Source organism: Cotesia typhae, unplaced genomic scaffold (genome assembly GCF_013202065.1).
Source record: "Cotesia typhae breed Kobodo isofemale line unplaced genomic scaffold, CoteBio_Ctyphae scaffold_121, whole genome shotgun sequence".
NCBI classification, from domain to species: Eukaryota; Metazoa; Arthropoda; class Insecta; order Hymenoptera; family Braconidae; genus Cotesia; species Cotesia typhae.
The window spans coordinates 3,641,131-3,654,343 of record NW_027423773.1 but is presented as its reverse complement, the minus strand read 5'-3'; positions in this window follow the sequence as shown (position 1 = coordinate 3,654,343).

Sequence of the window (13,213 nt, the reverse complement as noted above, 5' to 3'; positions counted from 1 at the left end):
AAATAGAAAATAAAATTTTTTTTTTTTTTTTTTTTTTTAAAGAAAAGAAATTAACATTTTATTAACAGAAATACGAAGATATGAAAAACATAAATTATATATATAATTAATTTGCTTTTGTACTTAAAATAGTTTTAGCGAAAATAGTACGGTCTTCAACAACTTTGCAGTTATAAAATTTTGCAAAAACTTTTGAAGATTTTGTCCAACTTGCAGTTTTTTGAATTAAATCAATGGAAACTCCTTTCTTGTTAGCAGTAGACGTTGAAGAATGTCTTGTACTATAAGCAGAAAATTTTGATGTATCTAAACCACCTAAATCGAGTACTTCTTTAATCCATCTACTTAAAGACTGTTCTGAAACTGCTTTATGAGGTTTTTTCCAAGAAATAAATAATGATGTTTCATTTCCTCTGATAATTTCTGTGCGGTTAACATACTCAGAGAGTGCTGAAGCTACGCAGATGGAAAAATCTTCATTGAAGAAAGGAAGGACTAAATTGGGTTGGACTCTATTAGGCCCAGAAGTTTTTAAAATTTTAGGGATTTTTATATCAATACGATCAATTAAATTTTCAATATTAGACACATTAATTGCTGCCAAAGTTTGCATTCTTTGACCAGTTGTGAGTGCCAATAATGTCACAACTTTGAGGGTTAAATTTTTTAGAGAAATTTCATTATTTGGAAACCATTTTGAAATGAAGTCCAGGACGATTTTTGGATTCCAAGTACTGTCATATTTAGGACGAGGTGGTCGAGTTTTTGAGACAACTTTGCAAAAACGTTTAACATCCAAATTTTCACCTAACCCCGAACCCAAAATTAATGAAATAGCTGATCTGAGAGAATTTATAGAACTGTAAGATGCACCTTTGTCCACTTCACCTGTCAGAAACCTTAGAATATCTGGAATTTTGGCTGTAAAAACTGATGTTTCTGTAAGATGACAAAAATTCCACCATTTCTTGAGAGCTGAGTCGTATTGACGTATGCTTGAATCAGATAAAGAAGCTAAACTTATATCACTAATATCAGAAGAAAGTCCTCTTGCAGCTAATGATTGTTTGATAAGAGCCCTCCCACCAGGGAAAGTTGGGAGTGAAGAGGATGAGGCTTTCTATCGGAAGAAGAAAGGAGATTTAAACTTGGCTTAAAAATTATCGGTGACGTTTCAAACATCAACATACACCGAGGGAACCAAGGTTGTGATGGCCAATATGGAACTATTAATAATCCTCTAGCGTTATCATTTTCAATTTTCTTTAGTACTTTTGGGATTAATGAAAAAGGAGGGAAAGCATAAAAGAAAAATTTTTTCCAATCTAAGGTAAAAGCATCAATAGCAAAAGAACCGGGATCTTTTTTCCATGAAACATAACTATCGCATTTAGCGTTAATGCGACTAGCAAACAAATCAACTTCCGGGTAACCAAATTTATTACATAACCGATTAAAAGCATAATTAGATAAACTATACTCAGTTTCTGGTTCTAATCGACGCGATTCATAATCGGCGATTTCATTTTCTTTTGAACTGATGTAAGAGGCATAAATAAAAATGTTTCTTTCCTCGCACCACTGCCAAATCAATTTTGAAGTATAGCTAAGATTTTTAAATTGAATTCCACCCATCCGATTGATATAAGCTATAGCTGTAGTATTATCAATACGCAAAAGTATATCACAATTTTTAAATTACTGGCAAAACATTTTAAACCAAAAATGTAGCCTGTAATTCCAGTAAGTTAATTGGATTATGACGTTCATTTTTATCCCAAAAACCATGAGCTCTACTAGTGCCACAACATGCACCCCAACCGGTCAGTGAAGCATCTGAGAAAATTTCCGATACAAATTTAAGACTTCTAATTGGCATAAAAATTTTGTTAACATTTTTCTTCCACCAATCAAGATCATCATTTACTAAAGAAGATAAAACAATTGATGCCCCGTAATTACCATTACTTTTTTCTAAAGCAACAAATTTTTCTCGTTCTAAGCTTTTCATATAAACCCAACCATATTTAGCCGCAGGACATAAAGATCCCAAAACGCCAATAAAAGATGCAAAATCTCTGATTTTATGATAAGAATTAACCTTGAATTTATTAAGAAGGTTAATCGTGTTAATAACTTTTGATTCTGGTAATTCAATTTTCATATCAGCAGAATTTAATATGAGGCCTAAAAATTTTTGTTTTTGTAACGGTTCAAGCTTACTTTTTTGTTTATTAATAATAAATTCAAGACTTTCTAATAATAAAATTGTTTGTTGAACATTTAGTAAACACTCATGCAAACTATAACCAATTAGTAAAAAATCGTCAATGTAAACAACAGAGGAGTAACCTCTTTCTCTTAGAAGAGAAATGACAGGTTTCATTAACTTAGTAAAAACATATGGAGCTGTATTTAAACCAAATGGTAAACAATTAAATTCATATAAAACCTCATTAAATATAAATCTTAGATATTTTTTAGACGAATTTTTTATTGCGACTAAATAGTAAGCGTCCTTTAAATCTAAAGTAGACATAAAACAACGATGTCGTAATAAATCCCTCGCAGTTCTAATATCTTCTAACTTAAAATGCTCACTTTTTATGAATTTATTTAACTTTTTAAGATTTAAAATAAAACGACTAGAACCATCTGGCTTAGGAGTAAGAAAAATACTCGAAATAAATTGGCCATCACATTCCTGACAATGTTAAATTGCTCCTTTTTCTAAAAGTTCATTAATGTAATCAGTAAATTCAGTAAATTCTGTTTTGGACCAACATGGTTCCTTTGGTATAAATGATTGTTTGGGTGTCTCACTAAAAGGGATTTCATAACCATTTATCCAGGATAAAATGCTGATATCCGGAAATAATTTATTCCAAACAGGAAAAAAATATTTTAACCTTCCTGCGACCGCACTTACCGGTTCGACTATCGGCGTTTCCTGGAGGATACTGACCCCCCTTGTTTTTTCATCGGCTGACGGTAACTTGAGCTTTTCGGAAGCTGGCTGTACGGTTTGCGTTGCCCCGACGTCGAAGGCGGTTGATTGTAAGGTTGACGACGGGGACCCTTCAAGTTTTTTGAATTTCGTAGGATAAAATTCGAAGTTGATTTTGATGGAGGTTTAAGATCTTTAGAAGAACGTTCGAGAGACTTGGCGGTCTTCAGAGTTTCACCAAGATCTTTTCCAAATAACCACTCATCAGCAGTAGTAGCATGTAATGTTTCTTTCATAGATGTATTGAGATTTGAACAAATAATCAAACATCTTGTTACGGTTTCATCCCGTTGAAGGTCTACAAGAATGCGTCCCATATCACTCAAATTAGAAATTAAAGTGAGTGAATCTAAAGTTACACCTTTAAGGAGGTTAGACAGCATAGAACCCAATGTGGATAAACAAACGGAAACTTTACGTTGTTTATCCACTATTTTGTTATCTCTTGTAATAATTGGTTCTAAAACCGAAGCTTTAATTTCAGCATTCAATTTTGGAGGTTCAAAAATAACACAATTTTCTGGAGTGAGATGTTTTTTGAAGAGATTTTTTCTCTCTTCTTCTGGTAAACCTTTCTTGATAATATCTTCCCAGCGAACAACAATGTCATTATGAAGAGCAGGAGCATGTTGATTATCTGAATCTATACGTTTCCCCATAGCCTCCAAAATTTATGGAACAAGAGATGGCTCACTTGATTCTTTTTGAGTAACAGCAGAATTATCAGTTGCTGAATTAGCGACAGGCGGAGTGGTTGATTGAGCATTAGAAGATGATTCATTGAGTGGAACTCCCGAATCACCAGTTATTTGGGCACTAGATGAGGTAGGCTGTTGAACAGTTGTTTGGGAAATCGTAGTTGGAACAGCTGATGAATTATTATTTGACGGATTAATCAATGGATTGTTTACAATAGGAATTGACTTGGAATTTTTTGATAATTGAGAAGACAAAGTTGAAGAAATATCAATAACAGGAGTTCTTTTAGGTCTATTTCTTGATGAAGACCTAGAACGGCGACGATTTCGAAGAGAAGAGTCATCACGATTGCGATTAGAATGATGGTGAGAACGGTGATGAGAGCGGCGGTGAGAACGATGATGGGAGCGGTGGTGGGAACGGACAGTTGAGGTGGACCTGTTTCTATTGGATCTTGAACTCATTTTTGAGCGAGATCGGGTTCTCGATTTACCTGTAATACCAAGTAAATACTATAGGAAATTTATTCCAAACCAAACTTATTGGTTAAAATTAATTGAGTGTACTTGACACTAGTTAACTTTGTGAAAGAAAATATTTAGTGACTTGCACAATATTTTAATGAAAACTTGTTCATTAGAAGCAATTAAATATATTAATATGCGTTACTTGAACGTAAAAGACCTTATTTGAAGGATATAGAAAAGCAAAATTTATTTGCTAAACTAAAATGACGTAAAACATAACCAGCCTGTCACTTTTATTGAACTTACGTTGCTTTCTTCGTAGATAATTAATTTCATCATCTTGTTTTTCTAATTTCCTTTTTAATCTTCGTAATTCTATAGCAAAATCTGAATCTTGATAATTATTATTAATACTCATTATATTAATAAATAATTAGCAGATGTAAAAAATACGTGGCTTTCTTTGAGCACAAAGAAAAGGAATGAAGATCGAGATATCTGAATACCGTAACAGAGTTAAGTAAGTAACTTCAATATTTTAAGTTTCTTACTTTAAATATTGTGGCATTCTGGGCTAAAGTCAGGGTACTACGTTTGGTGATCTTGAGGAGGAGGCGCGTAATACAATTAATATTAATAATGAATAAATAAGTTATTAATAATTATAACCCATGAATTATTGTTTTATAGGGCTTATAAGTCATATAAAATTGTAAAACATAAATAAAATAACAATGAATTGATAAAGTAATTAATTTTAATTATAAATGATAATGTTAATATCAATTACTCAATGATTATATCAATTTTAAATTGACAATGCATAGTAAACAATTTTGTGTAATTTTTAACACAAATTTTGTGTAAAAGAACAATTTGACACAAATTTTTATGTTATTTTAACAGAAAGGTTTTGTGTTATAAATAGACTAGTCGGCCTGGAAATAAAAAGGGGTTTGTTGGCCACTTTTCGACAAAATAGTCCGATTTTGGATTTTTTGTTTTAAAATACTCAGAAAAATATTCAAAACATTTGTGTCTAAGTCGGGAGTGTTGCTTTTTTTTTGTTTAAAAATAGCGTTTTAGCGTCGAGCTTTAAACAACAATAACTCCGAAACTACTCAAAAATTGAAAAAAAAAAAAAAAAAAAGTTCCCCACGCGATTGGATATCTTTACGATTCATGAAATTTGGAATAGATTGATACCTATATTGTGGAATTGATTTTTCAAAAGTTAATTAAGACTTAGAATAAATTTCAAACATGATAAAAAAACAAATTACTCCGAAGATCTGAGCGGCCGCTTACTATTGTTATTATCCGCCTTACATTATTATTATTCCCCAATCATCTTCCGCCAACGGCTAGAGGGGAATAGCGTACGCGCACTTCCTCGGATCCGAACATCGAATCCCCGTAGAGCTCATATTTTTTTAAACTTGTTAGCTGTATATTTGCATTAAAAAAAAATTTTTTTTTTTTTCGTATCGATTCTTTGTTGCCAGCAAAACATTTTTATGCAAAAAAAATAATTTTAACTATTTTTTAATGCAAAAATACCAAAAAAATGAAAATTATTCATATAAATTGAAAAAAATTTTTATGAGCTTAGCGGATTTTTTTGCTTATAGAAGACAACAAAAGCTTTAATTTAAAAAAATAAAAAAAAGTAAATCGATCGATTTTTCGCGGATTTACAGCTATTTGTTTATAAGCGCTCGAGCGGAACCGCGCTTTTTTTCATTAAAAAATTAATATCTCGTAAACTATTGGTCGTAAAGACATCGAGTTTAGCTCATTTTTTTCCTTATTAAATTCTCTAAATTTCATACACAGCATGTCTCTACTACTTTTGCGTATTTTCCGAGATATTGTAATTTAAAGCACGACGCTAAAACGCTATTTTTTAAACAAAAAAAAAGCAACACTTCCGACATACACACAAAAATATCAATGCCCGTGTCGGAATTCCTTTAAATTGCAGACCTAGAATCTTATTGAGAAAAAAAAGTTCGATCAACAGTAGTTTGTATCATTTGATTTATAATTTTACAAGATGAATTTTTAATGAAAAAAAAAAAAATTTATAACTTCCCCTTCAAAAAATTGAAAATTTTCAAAAGTTGGGAAGTTACTTGGTTATACCTCGTTTTTCGAAAATCGAGTTTCCAACGGATGTTGACGATTTGAAGTCCTAGGAAGCTTCTCCGAATGTTCCCGCGGTGGTGACCGTATGTCTGTATGTATGTACGCGCGCGTGTGGGTGTGTGTCTGCCTGTCGGCCTGTGTGTATGTGTGTGGCCGTATGTAAACCTCTCATAACTTTCGAACGGCTTGACCAATTTCATCGCTGTTGGCGCCATTCTAAGGGGCTTGACTAAACTTAGATTTTGAATACAATTTGAACCGATTCGGGCAAGTAGATTTTCAGATTTCTCAAAAACACTTACAAAATTTTTTTAAATGTGGTTTTTTTATAATAACTTTTAAACACCTTTACCAATCAATTTCAAAAACTAATCAGCTCTTAACCGGAAAAAGCCACATCGATTGGTTTCAACAATGTCAAAATCGGTTCATTGGTTCGAGAGAAATCGTTGACGAAAAACTTGAAAAAAAGTATTTTTTTTTCACGTAACTCCGAAATTACTTTTCGGTTTTTTTGTACTAAAAAAACGACGTCGATTGCTACCAAGCAAGTCGGAGTTAAATAACGCGTTTAAAAATTATAGTTACTCAAAAAATGAATAGAGTTTCGAGCGTTACACTCGAAAATAAGCGGGAAGTTCTAGGAATGGCCTGCAGGGTCAACCAGTTTGCACATTTTTTTTTTTTTAATTTGGAAAATTCCATCAAAATTTTCTCATCAACATTTATTTTGGCATTCATTATCATGTTCCCGCATGCAGAAATATATATGTCGCATATATAATATATATTTCGCATATATTTACGAAAAAAAATATATGTCAACATATATTTTTCACATAGGTGCTGAAATATATGCAGAGATATGTGCTAAAATATATGTAGACATATATGTAAGCATACACTTAAAAAAATAAATTCTTAGTTTGAGAATTTTTTTACTCAAATCACGAAAGTTAAATTCTTCAAATTTATTTACTTGACTCACGTTAAATGATTTTCTGTGTATCTCTAGACATATATATGCGTGCATTTATGTGAATATATATGTGTGCATAAGGGTGATTCAAAAAAAATTTTTAATTTTTTTTTTAACTCTTACCCTCTCAAATGTTTCTATTTGATTTAAAAAAAATCCTCACTAAAGGTGAGCCCTATAGCTCAACTCTAAGGGAACGTTATTTTTAGATTTTAGCTTCCCATTTAATTAACATAGGAAAAATTCTTTGTTGTTTTAAATTGAATTTACACATAATTTACGCAATTTTTTTACAAGAAACAATTTTATATTCTTAAAGTAGAGTCTTTGAGCTGTACAAAACTGTAAGACAAAGTACGATAATCTCTTCAAAAAACTAGTTACAGCCATTTAAAAATGACTAAATTTCGAAATTTAAAGAAATAGTTGGCAATTGGGTCGTTCGAAGTCAAATCGACAAATTGTTGGAATCGATCTCTTTCTATTTAGACAAATTTTGGTCAGAAGTTTTTCATTTATCATAAAATAAAGCTCTGTCAAAGGAAAAACTATGAAAAAAATATTTACGAAAGATATACAAATTCCAAATTTCGCAATTTCTTCAGTTGTTTAATTTTGTTTTTGTAATATCTCAAACGTTATTGTAGATACAGGAACGGCCTTTTGCTTCTTTTGAAAGGGGACACGAGGTTATTGAAAAAAAAATATTTTGAAAAAAAATTTTCAAAAATACCGAATTTGTCAAATTAAAAATTTTTGAAAATTGTTAAAAATGACGATTGAAGTTAAAATTTTAGCTTAATTTTTTTTTGTATAATACATTGTACTCATCTTAAAAGATTCTGAAGTATTTAGAAAAGCGTTTTTTCTTTCAAAAATATCAATCATAAAATTAAAAAAAAAAAATTTTTTTTTCCGTTTTTTCCAACTTTCAAATAATGTAAATTATGCAGATACATAGTATTGTGATTTTGAGGATTAAAAATTGGATACACCACGTGAAAATATTGAATAATAAATTAATTTCAACTTTTTTTTATTTTCCATGCGTTAAAAATTACCCTAAATCATTTCCAAAAAAATAAAATAAAGTTGAAATTAAGTTTTTCTTTAATATTTCCACATGATGCATTCAATTTTCAATCCTCAAAATTACAATATTATGTATCTCCATAACTTTACCTTTTTTAAAAGTTGCAAAAAACGAAAAAATACTTTTTTTTTAAATTTAAAAATTTATATTTTTGAAAAAAAAAAACACCCTTCGAAAAATTTTATAATTTTTCAAAATGAGTATAATGTATATGCAAAAAAAATTGAACTAAAATTTTAACTTCGATCCTGATTTCTAACGATTTCCAAAAATTCAAAATTTGACAAATTTAACATTGTTGAAAATTTTTTTCAAAAATACTATTATTCAATAACACTAAGTGTCTCCTTTTAAACAAACAAAAGGCCATTCCTGAATTTACGATAGCGTTCGAGATGTTACAAAAACAAAATTAAAAAACTGAAGAAATTGCGAAATTTTGAATTTGTATACCTTTCAAAAAATTTTTTTTCATTGTTTTTCCTTCGACAGAAGTTTGTTTTATGATAAACGAAAACTTCTGACCAAAATTTGTCTAAATCGAAAGAGATCGATTCCAACAATTTGTCGATTTGACTTCGAACGACCCAATTGCCAACTATTTCTTTAAATTTCGAAATTTAGTCATTTTTAAATGGCTGTAACTAGTTTTTTGAAGAGATTATCGTACTTTGTCTTACAGTTTTATACAGCTCAAAGACTCTACTTTAAGAATATAAAATTGTTTGTTGTAAAAAAATTGCGTGAATTATGTGTAAATTCAATTTAAAATAAAAAATAATTTTTTCTATGTTAATTAAATGGAAAGCTAAAATCTAAAAATAGCATTCCCTTAGAGTTGAGCTATAGGGCTCATCTTTGGTGAGGATTTTTTTTATATGAAATAGATACATTTGAAAGGGTAAGAGTTAAAAAAAAAATTAAAAAATTTTTTTTGAATCACCTTAGTGTGCATTTATGTGAACATATATCCACGCATATATCGCGTTACTAATGCCAAAAGGGCGCATCTCAACATTTACACCCTTCTGGCTCTGCAGAGGTAAAAGTGCGTATCAAAAAATTGTTTCTCCTCCAAACAAGCTAAAAATGTTTATAACATTTACATTTATAAGAAAAATGAATAAAAAATTTTTTTTGTATACGCCCTATTGGCTCTAAGTCAAAAAAATTTTAAAGCCAAAAGGGCGTATAATTTTTTTGTAATTATAATTAATTGATTGATAATTAATAATTATTAGTATTAAAAAAAAAGTTAGAACACCGGTATAAATCATGAATTTTATAATCATTTTATTCAAAAAGAATAAGGTAAAGTAGCCAGTACTTGACGGATTTGACAATGTATTGTATTTGACCACGATTTTAGCACGTATATTTCATCATAGCTGCTTAAATCAAAGTGACTTAATAAAATATATTCAATTATAAATATATTAAAAAAAAAAATCGGTATTACATAAAGAAAATAATTTTTTTTAATAATTTAAAAAAATCCTTCAAGAATCCCAGTAGTTGAACATTAAACTGTGACAGGTTGCAGTACTTGAACACCTCAGTATCAGAACTTGAACAATCATTTAGTATGGCTTTAGATACTGTGTTACAATGAAAATAAAAGATTTTAGGCCCAAAAATAAGTATTTATTATATATGACATTAAAGTCAGCAGTCACTTGACTATTGTGTAATTTTTTTTAACAAATAAATGAATTTGTTCTAGAAAAATATTTTAAAAAATTGCATTTTCAATTTTTTTAAATTTCTAAATGTCAGTTTTTTTATAATTTTTTTACCATAATTTACTTGTTAAAAAATTCTTAAAATTATCAAATATCTGCTAAATTAAATTATAAAATTAACATTAAATATAAATTTAAGTCCTTTACTTGAAGAAACATTCGAATGTATTTTCACCTTTTGTTTACAATGTGAGGTTAGAACGTGTAATTTTTTTTTGATTCCTGAAACACTCATATTCGCCCTAAAAATAATAATTTTGTTTATAGTTTTTTTTTATTTACTTTATTTGTATAATTTTTTTGTAATTATACGATTAAATGTATTTTTTAAAACACTTTAAAATATTTATTTAACGTTGAGTTAGACAGTTCAAGTACTACAGCCACGTAAAAATGAGAGACGGTATACTTGAACACTATGACGTTCAACTTTTGGGTCCTACATTTGAAATTGGGAGGTATACTTGAACAGGTAAATTAAATATAAAAAAATAATTAAAACACCTTATAAATAACAAAAGAATATTTTGCAAAATTATCTATATTTTTGATTGGTTAATTTTTTTTGTTGAATGCTCAAATATTTTGGGTTATTTCGCCAATTTTCTATAGTGGTGGTGAGTATCATTTTTAATCAAAAATGGATAGTAATCGACACTTTGAATGATTCCGTCGTTAGATATTCAACAAAAAGGTAATATTTAGCTGAAACATTAAAAAATATTTCTTGTATCATTAACTCAGACATTAAGTTATCTTAATATACATTGAATATTAATGTTTACGGCTGGAGTTTTTTAATAATATAAGAATTTCCAAACTGTTCAAGTACTAGGACCATTTTTAAAATAGTTTAAGTACTGGGTACTTTACCTTATAGATTCGAATTAAAAAAAAAATCAAAATAACAATAACATTTCATTTCAAGAAAAATGTATTGGACTTAATTACAAAATTTTCATTTTTATTGACCCAATAATGATGTCTCCACTGATTAAGTGAAATGAATTATGTTTAATTGTACACTGATAGAAAATTTATGTCAACTTAACAGATATATTCTTGATCTAAGAATTTATTTTGAAAGACAAATGATTATTTTGCTCTAAGAGTTTCTTGTCTTGATTTAGATTTTCTTGGTTTAAGAGCTATATTATCTTCAATCGGTACATTTAAGTTTTTCAATCAAAATAACATTATCGTTTAAAAAACTTAAAATAATTCATCAAAGTATAATTCAAAAACTAAATAGTCTTTAATTGTTATACCAAAAAAAAATAATTTCTAAGAAATAAGTAAATTAATTAATGACTCAAAAAAAAAAGCCATTCTTAACACAAGTCGGTAACATCTTGAATCAATGTTATCGCCTATCTTGAACCAAGAGACAAAAATTCTTGAAAGAAATATATCTACATCTAGTTTCAAGAGTTCAAGTTTTGAAGAAAAAAAGTTTCTTGAATCAAGATTGTTTTTTATCAGTGTACAAATTACAAAATACCATCGATATTACAAAAATCTGTGCTTTGATGATGGAAACTACTAATGAATTTATTTCAAGATTAAAGTATTTTTTCAGAGTTTAGATTTACAAGCAATATATATTTATTATTTTCTATTTTCAGAACAAAAGATAATGATAATTGAGACGGCAACAGAGTAGTTCCTAGCTAAATTGATATTTAAATTTCTTTTTTAATCGATTACATATTCTCTTCAAATAAGATGAATAGAAAGGTCATTATTTTTACTAGTGTTATAATTTTTTTTTTCTTCAAGACTGATAATTCATTATGATTAAAAAAATAAATGATACATCCTTCTTCATGCCAATAGGGTGGATACGAAAAAAAAATTTTTTATTCACTTTTCTTTCAGATCTAAATATTATAAATATTTTTAGGTTGGTTGGAATGAAAAAAATTTTTTTACACCCATTTGGCTCTGCAAAGCCAGAAGGGCATAGATGCTGAGATGCGCCCTTTTGGCATTAGTAACGCGATATGTGAACAGTAGTTAAACAGGGGGTGCTACTCAACCGGTAAAACAGATTTGTGGGTTTGTATCCATACTAAGGGATCTGTATTACCGATTGTAGGTTCGTGATAAGTACCATTTGTCGACATGGGTGACCTGTTTTACCGACAGTTTGAGGATATGGTCGAGGTTTTGCAGGTGGCGCTGGTGGTGAATTCCGCCGCCATCTTACTGTCCGCCATTTTTAAAATTTATCCGCCATTTTGAATTGTGAATCCGTCATTTAAATCCGCCATTTTGAATCCGTCATCTGGTGGCTGCTATCAGCCATTTGAATCCGCCATCTGGTGGCTGCTATCCGCCATTTTGAATCAGATTTCCGCCATCTGGTGGCTGCTATCTGAAATCCGCCATTTTGAATTTGCTATCTGAAATCCGCCATCTGGTGGCCGTTATCCGCCATTTTGAATTGTGAATTCACCATTTTGTTAAAAAATGCACCTGTGATCTAACCATCAACTATAGTTGCTTAGATCACAGGTGCATTTTATAGTTCATAATCTGAAAAGGTTTATATATTCAAACTGCATGTATGACGAGTACATGCGAGAAGATACACCATCTGGTGAGGTTTTTGTCAACCTTAGGTTTAAGCCTGTTCAAGGTCATACGCAGTTTTCTTTGTTCTCCTGCGTAGTAGATGACGTCATCAGATAGGTTTGAACCTGTTCAAGGTCGCGTAACTGCGCAGTAGATGACTCATACTGTTCTTACTGCGCAATAGATGGCGCTATCAAACAGGTTTTTAGGTAGAGGAGTGGGGGTAACTGCGCAGTATTTTCTGTCTATATAAGCAGCTCGCCAAGAGCGTACTTCACAAAAACGAAGTACATATCTCCAGTAAAGTACGAGCTAGTGGTGACTACAAGTTGAAGTACGAGTTCTTGGTGATATACATCTTCTACCTATCAGTATTACTAATTGTAAGTATTCATTTACTGTCTAATCAAAATATGAATTAAATGAAGAATCATTTAATCAACCATTACAATTAATTAAAAAATTTTTACCAAGATAAATGAGGTTAATTGTCTTACTGGG